The sequence below is a fragment of the Pseudopipra pipra genome, chromosome 5 (genome assembly GCF_036250125.1).
Source record: "Pseudopipra pipra isolate bDixPip1 chromosome 5, bDixPip1.hap1, whole genome shotgun sequence".
Classification (NCBI taxonomy): domain Eukaryota; kingdom Metazoa; phylum Chordata; class Aves; order Passeriformes; family Pipridae; genus Pseudopipra; species Pseudopipra pipra.
In genome coordinates, this window is record NC_087553.1 from 3,327,646 (window position 1) to 3,343,467 (window position 15,822).

At 43.3% G+C, this 15,822-nt stretch overlaps 1 long non-coding RNA gene across 2 annotated transcripts; it reads right to left on the minus strand.

Annotated features, from left to right (window-relative positions):
- Positions 1-1,068: 1,068 nt before the first annotated feature.
- LOC135415259 (uncharacterized) lies at positions 1,069-3,735 on the minus strand. Of its 2 annotated transcripts, none has more exons than XR_010431027.1 (4): positions 3,535-3,735; positions 3,308-3,376; positions 2,721-2,805; positions 1,069-1,172 (listed from the first exon to the last, which is right to left on the minus strand). It is a non-coding gene; the product is annotated as an uncharacterized LOC135415259 (long non-coding RNA). The 2 variants fall into 2 exon arrangements; XR_010431026.1 differs by having other exon boundaries at positions 3,308-3,413.
- Positions 3,736-15,822: the final 12,087 nt, after the last annotated feature.

The window sequence follows — 15,822 nt, forward strand, 5'->3', positions numbered from 1 at the left end:
GATCAGAATAGCCTCAGTTAAGGCCCCTCCAAGACTCAGGTCATTTTACTCAATTTTAGAAGCCCAGTTCCAGTGGAGATGCAGTGTTCATTTAGCATCACTTGTATTTTACATGGGGCAGTGTAAGATTACACACAGGGCATAGTCGGTTTTTAGAGTTATAAGATTACACACAGGGCATAGTCGGTTTTTAGAGTTTTTCCTCTCTTCAGCCCTAAAGCACATTGCAGTGCAGAAAAATCCTGGAACAGCTGCCTCCTTTGCATCTCTGCTGCTCCTGCACGTGCTCAGCCTTTCCATCATCGGGAGCTGCCGTGGCTTTCAGCAGGCATTCGAGTTCCTTCGGAAAAATCTCTTCCAAAGTGGTTTTCCCTGTGCTGTACACGCTGAAGTGCAGTTGACTGAAGCAAGGCAGCACTGCTGGATGCCGTGCAGACACACCACAGAGCAATTTTGGATTTGAAGGGAAGAATAACTTTTCCCAATAAAAACTTCAAGGGGAACTGAGGCAGCGATTTCAGCAACAGCAAGGAAAAAAGTGCCTTTTTCCCTGGGAGGGGTTGCCTGGAGAGTTTTTTGATGTCACTGGGAAGTTAGCACAGTTTTCCACCTTATCCAAAAGATGGCACTGTGAACATTGCAGCCACACTCTGCTCCTGCTTGGGTCCAGCCCTTGAGCACCTACCAAACACAGCCCTGCTCAGTTCCTGGGGGCTGATCTCACAGCCCACCCTGCTAAGGCACCCGGCCTTTTTGCACTATTATCCACATCTTATTGCCTTTGTCCCAGGCAAAGGAGTAACTCAGAGTTTGACTGAGTTCAGACAGTATTTGATTCCTCTAAAACCCAATTCTTAAGATTTTGGAACAGCTTTGTGTTTTAAAGTGAGATGGGAAAGAAGGAGAAACAGGAGAGAGATGAGGGGAGGAGGGGATGAGAAGTTGTGAGAAGAAAAGGAAGGGATGGTAGCACTGGGGTAGGACATGCCAGCGGTGGGAAAGAAGAGAGAAGTGAAGGAAGGAATGTGAGAGGGTCCCTCCTTTTCTCTCCACAAGAATTACCTGGTTTAACACCTGGAGGGGGCATCTGTGGCTGCCACCTGCCCAGAGCAGGTCACTTGGTCAGTCCAGCTCCAGCCTCATGCTCACATTGCAGCCCAACTAGAGACCACCTTTGTAGAGAGAGATGGAAAATAATACATCAGCTTTTTAGGCAAGCACAGGAACATCACACAGGAGTATTGGACAGGAAGTGAGAAATTTTGTATTAGCTTGAAACTACAGGAGTTTAATTATACTTACATCCCCTTCAATCCAATTTTTAACTTTAAAGATGATCCAGGAGCGTTGTCAGTTCGAGTTTAATGGACCTATTTGCAATTGAGCCAGTTCATTCCTACAGCTGGGGACTGTTTTTTTCATAGATTTCAGTTCACTGATTCAAGATTTTAAGGCCAAAGGAGCCATTAGATCATGTAGTCTGGCCTCCTGTGTATGGACTTTCATCCAGACATTCCTGTTCTGAGCTGCACAAGATGTGCCTGGCAAAAGCCTGCATGGGGCTCAGGCTGGACTGGTGTTTCCAGGGATGGGCAATGAAGCATTTGGATGACACTCTCAGGCACACAGTGTGACTCCTGGGGAGTGTCCTGTGCAGGGCTAAGGGCTGGACTCAATGATCCTTTTTGGTTCCTTTCCAACTCAGCATTTTCTGTGATTCTGTTCTCCCTTGATTGCATGTTTCTGTGGGTAATCAGTCCTTCGGAGACTAAAATATAAGCATCATCAGGACCTAGGTGATCCAAGATATCACCCGATCCAAAAGTGTTTAATGAGCAGTGCCTGACAGACATGCTACTAATTCTTTGAAGCAAAATTCTTAAAATGCAAGCTGGACTATGAGGCACTTAGGAGATGTGAATTTTGCCAGGTGGGCTGATCAGCTCCAGACACAGACAGAGCAGACAAAGCAGCAGGAGCCACACTACTTATTCTCTCAGCTTTAACTGACACTCCTGTGAAAGCCCAAGCCCTTTTGGGCAGTGGAGTATGTCCTGCAGAATCCAGGTTTTAGTTACCCTTTGGGAGCTGTGACCAGGAAATGCCCCTGCAGGACACCACAGATGGTTCTTTCCACGCAGCACTTGGCAGATGGGCAGGAAAATTCCACCGGAAAGTTGGCTCTGGGCTGGGCTTTGTCGCGAGGTGCTAAATGCTTGTGCTGTAACACTTTGCAATGACGTGCTTTGGGTTGTAGGTTTTTGTGGGTTTTTTTTTTTGGTTTTTGGTTTTTTTTAAACTTTCTTTGCCAAATTACAAGCCCAGTTACAAGTTGGAAGCACAAAACCTCCCATCTTTGTGAGAAGGCAAGGGGTGAACTGATGTCTCCCAGCCTGGGACCTGGTGCTGCCCACGGGGTGCAGCTCTGCCTGTGGGCACAGGCTCTGCTGCTGGGGCAACACACAGAGGATGGAGCATCTCTGGTCTAGTAACACCTCCCCTGCCCCTTCAACACTCATTTCTCTTGGTTGCTTCACCTCCTGGTCTCCTTCCCCAGCTCCACATCTTCTTTACTGCTTTTTCCTGCAGCTCGCCCTTCCCTCACAAGCCACGAGCTGAGGGAGATGGGGATTTTCTCCTTCACTGATGCCAGCCCCAGCCACCCAACTAACTGGGGAGCAGATGCCATGAAATAACTTTTAATAAGGGAAAACCCTCACCTGTGAATCCAAGACACAGCAAAAGTTGTCAGGGCTTGCCCAGGGTCTGCATGGTCAGAGAGCAGGTTTCTCTTCTCAGCATTCTCTATAAATTATAAGCATTGCAACATGTTCTGAGGGCACAAAGTTTGTCTAGGGAGCTGGAAGAACCCCCCCCCTCCCCAAAACCAAGCCTCCAAGACACACAGGGGCGGGATATGCTGGTGAGAAGCTGTGTCTTTGCAGCCTGTCTGAGCCTCAATGCTTTTCCATAGGAAAGGGGCTCCTTCTCCATTGTACTTCCATTCCTCTTCCAGCGCTGAGGCATGCTACTGCTTTCCAGGGATTTGGGCAATGTAGTGACTGTTGGCTAACTTTTAATGCTATTTAGGCCAGCTTGGAGGGAGCTCTGAGCATCAGTCTAGTGGAAGGTGTCCCTGCCCATGGCAGGGAGTTGGAACTGGATGATCTCTAAGATCCCTTCCAGCCTAAACCATTCTATGATTCCATGATTCTGTGATTCACTGATCATTCTTATTACAGTTATTTAACTAACAGAAGCAAGAAACAGGGATCAGCAAAAAATCCAAGGGCAAATCATATCACACCTGCTGGCCACAGGACACCCAAGCAAACCCTGATGTGATGGTCTCAGGGAAAGGTACAGTTTCAGCTGCCTGGAGCAGAAATGAGGGATGCTGTCACTAAAAGAAACTGCAAAGGGAATTTTAAATTAAATCATGATTTTAAATTTTAACAGCATTTAAATTTTAAATAGTCCAGCTCTCAGCAAAATGAAAGCAATATTTCTGTTCCAGCATGAAATGGGCCAGACCTTCTGCAGCTGTAAGTTGGTGGCCCTCTGTGCTGGAATCAAGGGAACTTAATTGATTTGTAGCAGCTGAGGATCTGCCAGTTCAGGCTCTCTCCTGGAAACACACTACTCCAATCTGGCTGGTAGTGCAGCGTTGATGTTTCATTAATTCACAAGAAAGCTGCTGCCAGGGCAGACACACGTTCTGGCAACGTGTCTGAAAAAAAAGAAAAAGGAAATTACTCTAAAACTTGTTATCATGTGTCATGTTATTAAAGCTACTTTAAAAAACATTTCCCAGGTTCCCAATCTCAAAGGATGTTGTTTTTCTTTTTTCTATGTGTGTGTATGTCAGGAAACTACAGGTTGCATTGTGTTTTTCAGGCTGTGTTTCTTTCAGAAGGGTGAGGGCAGGGAGTCAGCAAGGAGGAGTGGGAAAGACCCTTCATGCCCTGCCAACACATGACTATTCCCCACACTCAGGGCTTTGTCCTTCAAAGTTTGAAATGACTCATTGATAAAGGTTCCCACTACTTCCTTTGGGAGATTATTAAACAGCCCTTTTGGGCTTCAATGTTAGGATGTTTTTCTTGATAGTCAGCCTGGACATTTCTCTACTCTGTTTCCTCCCATTGCCCTTAGTTACGCTCCGTCCCACCCAAAACAATTCCTTTGCCCTCCTTGTGCTGATACCGTCCAACCAGCCAGAATTAGGGAATGGAACTCAGCAGCTGTGAAAGATTCCTGCATTATCCATCATCCTTTGGACAAAGAATGAGGGTAGGGGTGTCATCAGGGCATCAGGGATGTCCTGAAGGAGGCAATTCAGTCATCTTCCACTTGCTGTCCGTTCCCTTCGGATGTGGAATACTCACAGCACCACCACCTGTAGGAAGTGGGGCCTCATGGTCCTCCCTCTTTTTAGTGAGCACGTGGCTCACTGTAAAAACTGAATCTAATAGAAGCTAAAATATCCCTCTGGAAGAGCCAGCATAAGGAAAAAAAAGGATTTAACGGCAGCATTACATCGCAATCACAATGCGAAAAGTGCTTGAAACTTGTGTTTATTGACTTCTCTGCCGCAGTAACAGCCTGGCAAAACAAAAGGGAAGAAAAGCTGACAAATGTGAGGCTACAAATACAGTGCAGAGCAAAGCACACAGCCAACAGGCATGGCTTTACTGATGAGAGATGCACTTTTCCTCCCTGGTTTATTATAATTGCACAGCTCCCTCTGTGCTACTGAAGTGCAGCAGAGATTTTCAGCTTATCAGTTAAAGCTGCTTCCCCAAAACTGTGCTTTAAATACCTCCCCAGGTTTTGGGGTAAACCTCACCATTCCAAAGTCTTCTGCCTTTCTCATGTATCAGGATTTCAAGGCACTCCTCAAAACCCAAAAAATAGGTTGATTTTGGTTTTACAAATGAGCAGCCATGAGAAGTTGAGCTCATTGGCTCAAAACTGCTGCACTGTGATATTTGCTGTGAGAAGCATCACTTGTGCAGAACTGGGATGGACAGGCTGTCTGGGAAGGAGGAGAGAGCTCACCTGAGGTGCTGGTGCAGTCCACAAACACAGATTTTGGGGGAAAAACTCCAGAAGCACCTATTCACACATATTTCCCCACATTACTCTTTAGACCGTCAGAGCAGGTCACCTGAACAGTGCTGCAGGGGTTAATTTTGGGGAAAGATTCGAATGTAATCAGCCAAGGAGAAAGCTGGACCTCAGAGGCAGGAAAGAGGAATTGTTTTGTCTCCTTCTGTATGACTCCAGCAGACTTTCTCCTCACATTTTGGGGTTATCAGTTGAAAGCTTTGAGCTGCTTTGGGCTTTGATTCTGCTATAGGGATTGTTCACTGGAACGTAAAAATCAGTGAAGTCAACGACACACCTTTGGGATGCAGACAGCAAGCCCAGGAAAACTGCCCTCATCCTTCAGCACTGAGGGGAAGCACAGGCATTTCTCCTGGTGGTTTTTCTCCTGGTGTCAGAACCCACACGCCTCTGTGGCCTCCTGCAGGGCAGAGATCCTCTGTCACCCACACAAGGGAGGGATTTCAGCAATTCAGAGAAGATGCTCAAATCTAAGGGACTAGTTCAATAAAGCCTGTGGAAAATGAAGTCTGTGAAGATGTGCAGGAAGAACTGGAACAAGTTTTTCTTGCTGACAGTCGGACTGAGGCTAAACCATAGCTTTTCATGTCTGGAGAAAAACTGGGCATTTAGAGTCGGGACTTAAATTTTGCATCATTCTCCTAACGAGGGAAATCAAAAGGGCTGCTGGGATCTCAACACTCCTGGGTTTGCAGGGAGCTGGGATCTAAAAAAAAAAAAAAAAGAAATTATTTCAAAAGCCAGGCTCCAGACAGGATAAACATATTCCTGGGGACAGATCTGATTAGGTGAGCTCCTCTGAAGGGGAGCCATGATATATATAGAGAGCTGTGGTTGGCTGCTCTGACTCAGCTAATCTGATCATTACCTCCCGCTGGCCTCGAGGTCACCCCATCTGACCAGCTCTGCTGACCCCTTGGAATATATGAGCAGCTTCCACTCCAGCAGATGGCTTGCCAGTCTCTTACAAGGCTAAAGAAGAAAGCAAAGAGTGAGAGAGAGCACACAGCAAAATCTTTTCAACATCCCTTGCTTCTGAAGAGCTCTACAGGTAAAAATCACTGAGCTACGTAGCAACACTTTTTTTCTCCTAAATATTGCATAGAATCATGCATATACATAAAGTTTATAAACTCTACAGAATTCAGTGGGCATCCCTACAACTGTGGAATTACTGAGAAATGCTAGCAATGAGAACCATCGAAGTAAACTCTGTGGGACCTGCCAGCCCATGCTGATAAGGCTGACAGTCTCTGGTGCCATCACAGAGCCAAATCTCTTCATTTCTTGCAGGAAAAAACCTGCACAACTGTTTTGCAAAGGATTCAAAAAAAAAAAAAAAGGCCAGATAATCTCTTCCTGTTGATGGAAGTGGTGCTGAAAGGTAGAGATGTATTTGTAACGTGGAGATGTAAGATGGAGTGACAAAGCACTTCCAGAGAGCAGTACCAGCTGTGGGGAGAGACCCTCCATGCGTCACTCCACCAAAATTAGGCTGCAAGAAAAAAACCAAGATGTCTCCTAAGTACTGGCTGTGAATAAAGTGTACAATCAATAATTTTTAACATTATCCCTGCTGATTTAGTTCAGTTTTTTCTTCCTCTTAGTAATCTAAATGCTCATGATTATTTATTCAGTCTCTGGTGGGTCAAGCAACAACAGAAACGTCTCTTGTGCAATCACTCCTGCTGCCTACATCCTGACACTCAACAGGGCCCAACGAACATCCATTCTGTGCCTGGGTCCTTTTCCTGAGGCTCCTCTTGGGAGGCTGGCTGGTGGCAGGGAAGATTATGGTGTTATTGCCATTTGCATTCGTTCACTTCAAATTGGACTGCACATGATTTTGTATGTAACACTTGGAAGTGTTCAGGGCTGGGTTGGATGGGGCCCTGAGCAACCTGGGATAGTGGAAGGTGTCCCTGCCCATGGCAAGGGGGTTGGAACAAGATGGTCTTTAAGGTCCTTTCCAACCCAAACTGTTCTGTGATTCTAGAAGAGGAAATTTTAGATGGCTGCATAAAGAAACACCATGAAAATGAAAAATGTAACTCTCGAACTGCTGAAATGAGTGTGGGGACATTTCAATGGTGCTGTTGCTACTAAAGCACTCCCAAAGTGAAGTTCCAAAATATGGAGACCCTCAAGGTCAATAGGACTTTCCACTGGCTTCTGTGGGCTTTTGCACCTTAGAAATGCTTTGTTAAACTGTATAGTGCCCCTTCTTAAAACTGAGAGCTGTGTGTTCACTTTCTAAGTCAGTGGGATTCCACAGGGCAGCTGTAAGGTGAAAGACAACATTAAATCACTGTGCTTCCAGATGCCTGGAAATTCACAGAGGAGTAAGGAAGAGACTTTACTGTGGAAGGATGTGAGCTAGAGGCTAAAGGAGCAGAGTCGTTTTCAAGAGATACTCAGAGATTTGCCACTGGCAGCTGTTTACACTCTGACCTTGAAAAGGTCACATTCGGCACCAGCCTAATAACACCTGGGACACGAGGGTAGTTGAGAGGCTTAATTAATCACAGCCTTGAAGTCTCAGATCCAGAGAAGGGAAGTGAAAACCAGTGTTATTACAATAATTTGGGCCCTCTAGCTGATTATGTCCAGGCCCAGCTACCTGGAGTGATTTAGGAAGAACGTGTTGGCAGGTGCTGCCCCTGCAGTTCACCTGTGACAATTCCCCGCAGAGAGGCTGTAAATGAGCCCACTGCGTGATTCAAAGAAGCACAAATTCAGTGCAGTGATTCTCTCAGTTCAATAGCCAGTCAGAGAGCAGACCAGAAGTTCCTAGAGAAGAGGAAACTGGGGCAGAAGTGGGAGTTGGTGGAGCAGCCTCCCCACAGGATGACTCCTGGGCTCAATTATACCTTTTAGTGAGCAGATCTCATCATTAACTGTACATTGTGGAGAAGAGTCTTCTTTGATCTGTTTTAAATGCTCAGTTTAATTAATTTCCTTTTATTCTTCTTGAAAAGGATGAATAAGCTTAAGTAAAAAACTTACCTTCTCTTCAGTGTTTTTCCTTTAATTCATCTTTAAATGACAGCTCCAATCTTTTGGGAAGTTTCTCTTCCCGTGAACACTTTTATCTAGTAATTTCAGCATCCCATTTCCAGACCTTTTTATTTCTGAAAAATACTTTCAGTTAAAAAAAAAAGAAAAACAAGAATGAATAGAGTGTTTCAGATATACCAGTGCTGTAATATTTACAGAGCCTGTTTTCCATCCTGGGCTGTGCAGTACTCACACAACTTGATTCTTGGATGTCTCTGCATTTTAAGAAGGGATTTTCACTGTCACCAATAATGACCCACTTTTTTTCCCCCTGAGTGATTTTTAAGAATAGCTGACATCTGGTTTTGTTTCTTTTCCCCCCCAAATCTCATTATTTTGTATTTATTCCAAACAGATGATTTTGCTTGCTCTCATATTTCTATTTCATCTTGCTTTCCCAGAGTCTTCTACAAGATTTCGTAGCCATCCCTAGTCCTCACTGACCTTCAACCATTTTGTGTCATCTGCAAATTTTTTTACTCCACTGCTCACTCAGTTTTCCAGACCATTAATAAAAACAGCAAAGAATACATCTGACAACGTGGGTCATTAAGACACCTGCTGCCAAGCCTTTGCCAAAGTGAAAATTTGGCAAATTTTCAGACATTATTTTCTCAGACTTATCTAGATTCTAGTACTGAGTAATAATTTAACTGTTGCTTGAAATGTTTACAAGAAACCTGAGAAAGAAGCCTCAGATATTGGCACTGTGAGATTTAATAAAAAGTGCTTTAAGTAAGAACTGCTGCATGAAAAGTTGTCTCTGATGATTCTCATCTTGTGTTAATATTGTCTATTCTGTTTATGCTCCTTATGCCAAATTGCATTAATCCTTAAAATGACAATATCATGGGGGAACATAAAGACAGCCTGCTGATATTTTTTCTCTCTCTATTTAAGTACAACATGGCCATCAAAACTGTCCAGTTACTTTTTTCTATATAAAAATAGCTTTCTTAAATATGTATCTAGGAAGGATAAATGTTTTTCAATGGAAAAATAAATTCTGTTATGTACATTGAGGGAAACACAAAATTACCTTTACTTGTTAAAGCAGGAGATCTATTCTAAGAATAAATCTACTGAGGCTGATATTCTGAACAGATCATTTCTATACATACATTAAACCACCTTTAAAAAAAAAACAACAAACAAATTACTATTTTCTGAGATTTAGCAAGGCTAAAGGTTCAAGAAGATTTGACTGCCCTGAATCTTTCTGAAATAATTTTAAATATTTCACCTGATTAAGCGTTGACTTCCTTGGGTGAAAGTGGAAGTGACTAAAGCGTATACATGCGGGAGATGTGTTTGCAAGCAGAAGAAAGAGGGCAGCAAAAGGATACCTCATCCTCATCCTCGGGACCAAGCTCAGGGTTATCTGTAATCAGTATAGACCCATCTGACGCAGAGCTTTCCTTTATGGGATGCTGACCAAAATAACTCCCTGTGCTGATGCTGCACACCAGGCACGAGATGCTTTTGCTCCGGAATAACGAGGACGTTTCTAAAGCCAGAGTGATGAGTCCGGGATAAACCCATCACTCTGCAAGAACTGTAACTTTGAGGGGGAGGAAGTCTGATGTGGCTAATGGCTAAAAGGAAAAATGTACAAATTCTGATATGATGTTGCATCCCACCCCTGGAAAACGCAGCAGAGGCAGTCGATACCGTGAGCTCTGCCAGTGTGACTGAGGGAATATTTCCTGCAGCAGCAACTGCAGCTGATTGCCCCCGGGCTCACAGAGCTGCTGAAACTTCATCAAACAGCTCTTTCCCAGTCAGAAAAGCACCCTCATTCAGGAAGGATGATAATGCTTAATTTTGAAGGGGCTCCAACTCGCAGGATTTATTTCCTCGTTACCAATTTCTCTGTCATTCATCCCATTCCTGCACCTGGGATCAACAGTGGTCACTGGAGGCAAACAGCCTGTCCTGGTGGCCTGGCTTATGCCCATATTAAAGGGACAGAAGCAGGGGTGCACCAGAAAGATATAAACATCAGTCTAATACATGGATCAGCTTAATCATTCTGCTGGCCTAGCAAAGGACTATTTGTCTGTAATGACAGCAAAGGGATTTTCACAGGGGTAATTACTAAGTAGCACATTTAGAAGGTGGGTTGTTCCACCTTAGCTTTAATTACTGATGTAAAAGGGAGAAATTAGAATATTTTAATAAAACTCCAGATGTCAAGAAGTCGATGTAATAGATTGGATGTGGAAGAAAACACTTTGCAGCTATAATTTGTCATCTCAGAAGCTCCAGTGAGAAACCACATCCTCTAGAGGCTCTCACAAGATCCAGAATCCTGCTGTGTGATAGCTCAGATGCCACAAAATATTCAGCATCTCTAGAGTAGGGAGAGATGTCTCCGTGCAGACACCTCTACTCCCTTTCATCCACTCATGTATCACTCAGTGCACGCTTCACTGTCAGGTCTTTCGTACGGGATTTTTACCTTGGGAATGAAATTATCTTTACTATCTACTTCTGTCTGTTTTGCTGAGACCTAAATTGATCTCTAGTTGGGTCCAAAGCCTTGACTGTAATAGAGAAGGCCCAAAGAAGGACTGTAATCAAAGACTTTTCAGCACTCCTTTCTCCATCAACCATTTAAAAGGCAGACATCCCATCCAAGCTGGTCATCCAGGTTCTCTCACTGTATGGAGAGAGAAAGGTAACTCCATAGGGAAAATCATCCAGTCAGTCCTAGGTACCTATTTTTGGATAGGATGAATCATCTTCTAGAAGCACCTCTCTCTTCCCTGGCTACCAATGGAGCTCAGATTGAGACCAGACAATTGATTTTTTTATGCCTAATGTTAAATGAAGGAAGTCTTGCTCTAAATCACAGTGCCATTGTGTTTTAATCCAAACAATTTGCTGCTGCATCTTCACGGTATAAACCTGACAATTTGTCACACAATCCAACAGAGAGAATTAAAATGATCCTGATAAGAAAAATGGGAAGTGCTATTGATGCTAGAAATGCCAATTTAACAGTAGGACTGATCAAGCTTAGGGCCTTCTCAAGAATACTAGGTGGTAATCTTAAACCTCAGTAAAGAAAGCAAGATGTTAATGCTATGCTCTCACTCTCACCTTGCAAATACAGTAAATACTCTGCATTTCCTTGCTATTCCTCTTGCTTGGTACCTAGCACAGTAAACAAAAATAATCTTTACATACAAGGTTTGAAGTTATTAATGTGCTGCATTGATATAACTTCTTGTTGCCCCTTTAGCATGATGAGTAAATAAATCACTCCTGCAAGGTTTTGGCTCCCCCCTGACTTGCTGTCTTATGTTAAAAAAATTTATTTAAAAAAATGTTTGTCAACATTGAATTTGAGAGCATTTCAAGCAGGTTTTATAACAGTGTTATAACTGACCACATCCCAGGCAGAGGGACCTCTGCTCCATGGATAGTGTAGCCAGAACAGGCATTATCTGTGCAAATGGGCACAGAGGGTATGGAAAAAGAAATTATCTAAGAAGCTGATCACTGCTGGGTTGGGGAATTTTTATTGCCTCACAAAAACAGTAGTGCCAACGATTAAAAAACCCATAGAAATGAAACAAAACACCTTGGCTACCATCATTCATTTCATAGCTTTCTGCCCTCTCTTCCTGCCAAGTAAAGGCAATTTCAGTGCAGTAGAGTTTTCTTTTCCTCTAAATAAGGTCTTTCCTTGCTGGAGTTCCAACCATCTCCACTGATTTTTTTCTGTCTACCTGATCTTAAACTAATAAAAACCCCCAGTCTTTACAAATGCCTCTGGAGGATCAGCAAATTAAAAGTAAGCTTTCAAGAGAAGGAACACAATCCATAAGTGTTTGACGCATATTCCAGTAGCAAATTCCTATGCCTTTGGGTCCATTCTTTTGGTGGAGTAGTCTGGCGAGGTTTGTTTCTAACAAGAGGGGTATGCTGCTTTATACCAACCAAAGGTTTCATCCTGCCTTTGTTTACCAAATGAATGTTGAATTTCCCAAAAATAATGAGGTTAACAGGTCAGGCAGCTGCTTGTGTTCCTGACAGAACTTTTCTCCCACTTTTCTCCCTTCCCAGCAGAGTCCAGTCCCACTGGTGGTACAGAGATGGGAATCCTTGGGGAGTCTTCTATACTCGTTAGCTTCTCCATGACTGGGGAATCATTAGATGTAAAGCAAAACTGGGCAGATCTTGTTGATTCAGCAATAATAATATTATATATATATAATTTATAATAGATAATAGAAGATAAATACTGATATTAACAACTCAGTATTTAATAATACTTACCATGAGAATCAAGCAGGGCTGAAGATAGATGATTTTTCTTTGAAACTAAAGCAACTCTGAAATTTGGACCAGGTTAGAGACAATGTCCACCCATTTCTTCCAGATGCTGCTAAATTCTAGGAGAAAAAGGAGAAAAAGACTATACAGTGATCATCCTGCAAATAGGAATCTGGCCTGTGGTTGAAACATGAACTCTGCTATATAGTGGTTTGAAACACCACTGTGTACAGATTTGTTTCTAGCCAAGGATTTCTTTATAGTGGGAGATTCATGGAATGGGAAGATTTTTGCGCTTCACATCTCTTTGTATAACCCCACAGAAAGGGAGAGCATCTGAGTGTGGGAAAGTATGGATGCAAAATCTCAGGGGAAAGGCTTCCAGAAGAGTCAAATATACTCTATATCATTAGGATACAACATATCATGTCATTTTGCTCCCAAATTACAGTGGGGACACAGAGCTACTCCAGCCGGGTGTAGATACTCACGGCCTTTGTTTACCACCTACTTGGCAGAAGATACATGTGGAACTATCTATGTGACACAAGCAGAATATGTGCCACAGTGCTCCATTCAGCCACCAAAATGCTCTAATTTATTGAAATAGTGCTGGATGACATGAAAACTAATCAAGCCAGAGATGCCACGACTGCCTGGAATGAATCACCCCCATGTTTCACTGTACCTCAGCCCTTTTCCCCACCATTTAGAAGCAATCTCAGCACTTTTAAAATGTGCCAGACAAACAGCACTTGAAGCTGAAGTTCTCTGTTCTCCCCTGGAACAGAGCTAACTACGAAATGGCAACATATTCCCATCCTTGCAGTGAGACTGTGTCATTCCTGCCAACAGGAACAGCACCACAATCCACTCTCCCTTTCCTGTGGGCAACCTGTCTGGCACAGATAGGTTGTACCATGGATTCCCTGAAAGCCAAGCAGTTTTTGGCACGTTGCAGAGCAAAGCCCTCATGAATGAAGCTGCACTGCTTTCTCTGGAAGAAACACAGCTGTGCCAAGAGCTGAGACTGAGCAGTTTTGTCCCAGCAAACCTGAGCTGGCATCGCTTGGTGTTTATTTTGACCTCCAGATCTTCTCAGTCCTGTGCCATATAAATTGTGCTAACTGTAAGGATGTTTCCTGGCCTCCACTTCCACCTGCCAACTCATCTCACAGGGTGGTATCTTTATCATGTGCTTCAACTGTAACAACCAAGTTGACATAACAGGCTGAGCGACTACCAGGCTTCACTCATTATCAACCAGAAGCACATTTAAATCTGCAGGTTGGAAGGGCTACAAGGTCTGTGACCTCCACCAAAGCATGTGGTGTTTCAGTTCTAGGTGACCTGGAGTCCAGTGCTCCCACCTGAGGGAGCTGCCCATGTTGCATTCACAAGAGGGTTTGCACTCGACAGGCGCTGCCTGTAGACGGGTGCCTTTGGAGGAGTTTGGGAATAAGTACTTGTAGGAATGTTCTATGGTGCATCCAGTTCGGCATTTCCTTCTGGTGAAACCTGCAGCAATGCCAAAGGGTATGGTTGTGACAAAACCAGAGAAATCACGGAGGACAAAGTCAGTTCTGGTTTGTGGTTGTAGCAAGTGATGCCATCGTACGATCAGAGCAAACCACATATGATTCAGTGAAATCTGTTGTCATGCTGTAGGCTTGGCTGAAGCAATCACACCTCTTTTTGTGCTCTCAGGTTTCTTTCCATCACTGTTTTTGTGCTCTCAGGCTTCTCCTGCTGCTGAAGCAATTAACTGCAGGTCTGCAGGTTCCTGCAGGAATACCTTGTTTTACAGGACGTACGCGACGAGATGTTTCTCGGTGCTGCACATTTATTTTCCCATTTGCAATGGGCTTTTTATAGGCTCAGGTTTTGACTGAGTACATGGTGTTCTGGCCCAAAAGGACGTGTCTTGACAACACATTTAGAGTGAGACTGCATCTGCTCTTCTGGAGAGACACGAGTCTAATAGGCAATCTGCTTGATTTATGTACCATGAAGCATGATTAGAGTAGGGGTAAAATGCTCATTCATTACATAATTTCTTTGAAATTATGGACCTGGATTGTTTGTTATAAGATCCAAAACAAAGAGTAAAAGGACATTTTCAAGGTTGGCTCTAAGCTTATGTTTAGTAAATCCTTTTTTGCTGCTAGTCAGACCTACGATGATGCTGCAGAATCAAAGTTTTTCTTTCTAAACAAATGTAGTTGGGGTTTTTTGCATTACTTAACCCCCCTTGTTTCAGGTACTTTAAAAACAAGCATCATTTAAACTTCACAAAGGCACTATGCCCTGGATACAAATGGGTAAACTGAGGCAAATGAAGAGCTAAACAATTTCTTTGAGAGGCTGAGCTTGCCCTCCACCACCCTTTCCCCTCTATTTTCTCTGTAAGAAAACTCAGCATATTCCTGAGACAGAGACCCTGGCCAGAGAGTTCAGTTCTATGATGATATTCTGAGAAAAGGAAAACCAAGATTTTAGAGGAATACCTTTAATTAAGTAGTTTCCCAACTGTGAGGAGTCTTTGTGCAAGGAATGTTTAGGAACTAATGCAAAGTCTACTGAAATTTCACACTGGCTTAAAGCCTGGATCAGGCTTGATGTGTTGTGAAGATATTTCTCAAGTGTAAGAAGTGATAGATTATTCCATGCACAGCTTAAATGAAAGAATGGGGGCAGAAAAGGGAAACAATATTCTTAAAAACATAGCAAGGAGATCATTCAGTTGACATTTATCTTTTTAAAAGCAAACTGTCAGAGGAAAGAGAAAGCAGTAATTGGGAAATGAGATGCACTTCATATCTGAAAAGGTAGTGTCCATAAGAGAAGAAAAATCTAATACAATATTCATTGAGAATTCCTGCTTCTCACTCTCCTACCAATTTCTAATTATGTGTTTATTTTTATAACAGTAAATATATATTTTTATGCCATTTGGAGATTTTTAAAAAGAGTTTGACAGTTCCTGTGCAATTATATCTGAATTTCCCAGGCTATATATTAAAAATATTCAAAATATACCTTACTGGTCTCTACACCTACTCATCAACCAAGGTAAGACAGCATCTATCTTCTGAAGCCAGCAGGACATCCCAGATGGATCTCCCCCAAGGGGGCGAGGTCTCGTTAGGTTGGGTTTGAGTTTACACAGTTTGTGTGTACAGACTGCTGCTTTGTAGCATTCACAGGTGCTTTAGAGCCACACTTTAGAGCCAGTGTGCCACTGCCTGAAATCCACTGCCTGAAATCCAGGGCCCACGAGAAGGGACTGCAGCACCTGGAAAGCATCCTGTGGCAAGGGAAGCCAGTGTGTTGTACACCTGGGTGGTCATT